This window comes from Lotus japonicus, chromosome 3 (genome assembly GCF_012489685.1).
Source record: "Lotus japonicus ecotype B-129 chromosome 3, LjGifu_v1.2".
NCBI lineage: Eukaryota > Viridiplantae > Streptophyta > Magnoliopsida > Fabales > Fabaceae > Lotus > Lotus japonicus.
This window is the reverse complement of record NC_080043.1, coordinates 11,938,031-11,942,555: the sequence shown is the minus strand read 5'-3', so window position 1 is coordinate 11,942,555 and position 4,525 is coordinate 11,938,031. Positions and strand designations below refer to the sequence as shown.

The window sequence follows — 4,525 nt, the reverse complement described above, 5'->3', positions numbered from 1 at the left end:
TAAATAATAACACATATATATATTCTTGGGTACAAAACATTTTAAACATTAATTGTAAAACTTCTTATAAATACAACTAAAAAATTAAGAAAAGAAGTTTATAATATTAAATTAAACAAATTAATATTTTTATTTATAAACAAGTATTTATAATTAAATTTAATTAATAAGATACTATATATTGATAAAAAAAATTAAAAATATTTTTTAATTTTAAAAATGTCACAGTAAGGTATTTAATTAGTATTAAGTGCAATATATCCGTGTATTATTTGAAAAAAATTCTTTAAAGATATTAATTATTGAATATTTAAATTACAAAGTTTTAGTAATATTAACTATTTACTAAAATGTCTCAGCACAATTAATTTTATTTTATTATATTTTTTTAAAAAAACTGTTTTAATATTTACTCAAACTAGAATAATTATTTATAAATGTTAAAAAATTATAAATAAACTCGTGCAACGAGTATTATTTCTAGTGAACATTTATGGTATAGAATTTCTAACTGGTTTTGAAGCATGAATATATTAGCAATGAACGTACATCATATGTTTATTATCCATCAATGCAATATGTGCAATTTACTTAATAACTTTCACCTGCCATTTAATGATGTAATGGTTAATTCATCATTTGAACTCATATTGCTTGGATTTGAGCATACATTTCCATCATCAGAAACTGCCCTTGGAAAGAAACCAGGCTCTTTAGGCTCAACCAATTCCATCTCACTACTCAACATTAGAACTACTGAGGTCATGGTAGGCCTATCCTCCGGGTATTGCTGTACGCATAAGAGACTAACATGGAAGCATCGCAAAAGTTCTGAAACAACATATGAGTCCTTTATTCTTGAGTCAATCAACAGTGAAGTCTTTCCCTCTTTCCAAAGTGTCCATGCCTGAATCATGAAAGAATAAAGATATTCACATTTCAACTTCTACGTAGACTAAGAAAGTATCATCTAATTACTTACATATCCAACTAGATTAAGAGTCTGGTTTCCATGGCAGAGAGCTCTATTTTTGTTCCCACTTATAATCTCCAACAACAAAATGCCAAAGCTGAAAACGTCAGATTTTATTGAAAATAACCCATCACTAGCATACTCGGGTGCCATGTATCCACTGCAAGATGCAATTAGAACAAAAATATTCACATATGATTCAAATAAGTAAATATGGTGTTGGAATTAGATAGTTAATCAGACACTTACTAAGTCCCAACTACTCTATTTGTGTTTCCTTCAGTCTGATCTCCTCCAAAAGATCTCGCCATTCCAAAATCTGATATTTTCGGATTTAAGTTATCATCAAGTAAAACATTACTTGCTTTGAGATCTCTATGAATGATCCTTAACCGGGAATCTTGATGAAGATACATAAGCCCTCTAGCAATTCCAAATATTATCTGCAAGCGTCGGGGCCACTCCAACAGTTCACCTTTGATTTGATCTGATTTTTACAAAGCAAATATGTTATTCAATTTTCATTATTCAAGATCAATAAGACTGAAGTTAGAAAAACACAAGTGCATCCAATTTAACAATTCTTCATATTCCATACCAAAAATAAAGGAGTCAAGGCTACCATTAACCAAGAATTCATATACTAGTAATTTTTCATTTCCTCCAATACAACAGCCGAGAAGCTTTACAAGATTTCGGTGTTGTAGCTTTGCAATTAGTTTCACTTCTGTTAAGAACTCAGTAATTCCTTGACCTGAGCTACTGGAAAGTCTCTTAACAGCGATTTCTTGCCCATCTGCTAATTTCCCCTGCATAATGAATAGATATGGTTTTTATAGCATACATACTTCTTTGGTTGACAGATGTTAATGCATGTAAGTACTTGAATACTAAGGTACCTTATATACAAGTCCAAAACCACCTTGTCCAATCTTATTATTCAAGGAGAAGTTGTTTGTAGCAGTTGTGATTGTTAACAGATCAAACAGCGGCAGATCTAGATCGTCTAGATATCTTTCGATGTTTTCTTTTGTCTTTGAATTCTCTGAAAAGAAAAGAGGAATGATAAAAGATATTCAGTAACATTATGAAACAAAAAGGAGGGGATTGGGCTAGTTAAATTTTTTACTAAAGGAAATATAATCTTTGTGTTATTTCAGTTTCTCAAATCATGTAGATTATTGGCATGTTGAAAAGCCACTGGCCCTCAAATTCACCTTAAACTATGACTACAAAGAGTTTCTTTATATTTACATGTATGTATATGTGTGTGCACATATATATGTATGTATAGAAAGAGACACTGTGATTTTGGTCACAATAATGTGAGTGCAAGAATGATTTACCGGCAACTTTCCTTCGAACTCTGTATATGGCAAAAATACAAACTAAAAGCATCCCTGAAACTGCTGCAGCAACGGTGGTAGAAATTATTATCGGTATCCTTGTGTTGTGCCCAGGCTCTTCAGTGTTAATTTTGATCAAACAAATAAACTTAAAAGTTAGATCCTTAGACTGAAACAGTGATCTTGCGTATTCCGAAATGAGAAGAATTAATGATGGAAGTATGAAGTACGAACAAGCAAAGAGGCAGATGGGAAAAGAATAGAGAAAAATGTGATTGAAAAGTAAGAGAGATATATATAACAGCACAAAAATTGTATGAATGAATCAAAACCTAGTTACCAAAGAGAAAGTTAAGCCTTTACCTGACAGTGAACCGGAAAGCCTGATATAAAGATCTTGCCCACCATCATCAAACTGTGTCATGTCAATTAGATCGCCAAACCACATGACACAGCCCCTACCTCCTCCTGTTATGTCTGAACTAGAGTAAGCTGTACAAGAGCAATTGCTCAAGCAATTCAGTCTGCACTCATTTAAACCAATATTCTCATCAAGCAAAGTGTTTGTAGTAGCTGGCACCTTCATGCCTATATGTTTGACAAAAATATCCTCCACGCGGCCTTCATCAGTCCAGCAGCTTAACGATTTATTACGGACACATCCGTCGCTCCAGTCAGATGAGTTCCATGCTTGTGGTGACTTCGGAATGAACCCTGTTAAACATCGGCACATTGGTACTGTTTCAATTTGACAGAAGGCGAAGGGTCCACAGATCCCATAAACATCACATTGGTCCCTCGGCCTGATTTCATAAGTCATCCAACTTTGTCTCTGTTCGGACCATATAATGATAGAAAAACTGGATTGTTCTATGTGTGCACGCACTAAGATAGAACTATTCTTCATGGTTAAGGAAGGTGTAGAACATCTCATCCTTATTGGAGGCGTACCTTAAATTATTACTGACAACAAACTTGAGGTCATATATTTGGTTTGTTTTCCGATCTGATAAGCCACTGAAATGAAGGCCATTCCATGGTCCAATTCGGTAGGACTTTGCTGCTCCTTTCATCAGATAAAATTCTGGATAATTGTTCAGCACCAGACCCATAGAAGTGTCTCCTGCGGATGGATCTTCAGGACTCTTCCAAGAAGTTATTCTCCTTTCGAAACCAGCCCGGAGGTCCCATCCCAACTTCATCCCTGGCAAAATCGAGTCCGTTGGATAGTCAAAGCTTTGCCACAAATACGCTTCTGGGTTTGTTGCTCCCTCATTCCTTATCACAAGATTGCCACTGTCCAGGAGCTCGGCTAGCGGATTCTGTGCGTATTTTGCTGAGGTTGTGGACCATACAACAGAATCATTTTGACTCAGCACAAGGTTGCCTGTGTTTATCACTGTTAAGATGCCTGAGGTGTTGTTTATGGGACTGTCCCTGTTTGCAACCCAAACAAAACCGTTACTGTTATTTTCATTGTACCAAATCCCCAGGTAACGTTTCTTTGACTGGCCTGGGCTGAAGAAACCAAGTTCAAACTCTCCACTTTTGGACACTAAGGTCTTGCCATCACTTAAAGACTGGGACACACTGATTGAATCAATTGCTGCAGAGGGCACGAGTGTGTAAGCAAACATAATCATGAACACAAGTATAGTCATCATTGTACCACAGATTTTGGGGTACCCTGTTATTTGGACATTAATCGTATGAAATTAGCTATAATTCCATGATAAACAAACAATATAGGATCAACTGAGAGTATGAAAACAAGTTCCATTTCTGACTTCCAAAAATGCGGTGTGGCCCTACATTATTAATCTGTTCTGTGGTGCCTGTTTTCCCTTGCTAATTTGGTTCATTTACGACTCGAAAATGTTATGTAGACAGACCCGCTTTTGGGTGGAAACTGGGTGGAGGGAGGAGAGAGATAGAAATAAGAGAAGAAGAAAAAGATAATGTATGAGATCTGATCGGTGATATGATTAGAAATGATGAGAAATAGCAACAAAATTAGGTGAAAAAAAATAGTCGAAAAAATTGAGTGTGAATGAACCATTATTGTTCGTGACTAGATAGATACAATGCAAAGTCAGAGTCTCTAGTCCTTAGTCATACTTGTACACTTTCTTTTTTCCAAAGAAGGACCACTACTGATCGATGTTACCATAAAATAGTCCAAGTTATGCATAGACTAAGAGGGTGG

At 35.2% G+C, this 4,525-nt stretch overlaps 1 pseudogene; it reads right to left on the bottom strand.

Annotated features, from left to right (window-relative positions):
- Nucleotides 1-512: 512 nt before the first annotated feature.
- On the bottom strand, nt 513-4,179 carry LOC130743148 (G-type lectin S-receptor-like serine/threonine-protein kinase At4g27290; annotated as a pseudogene).
- Between the last annotated feature and the right edge of the window lie 346 nt (nt 4,180-4,525).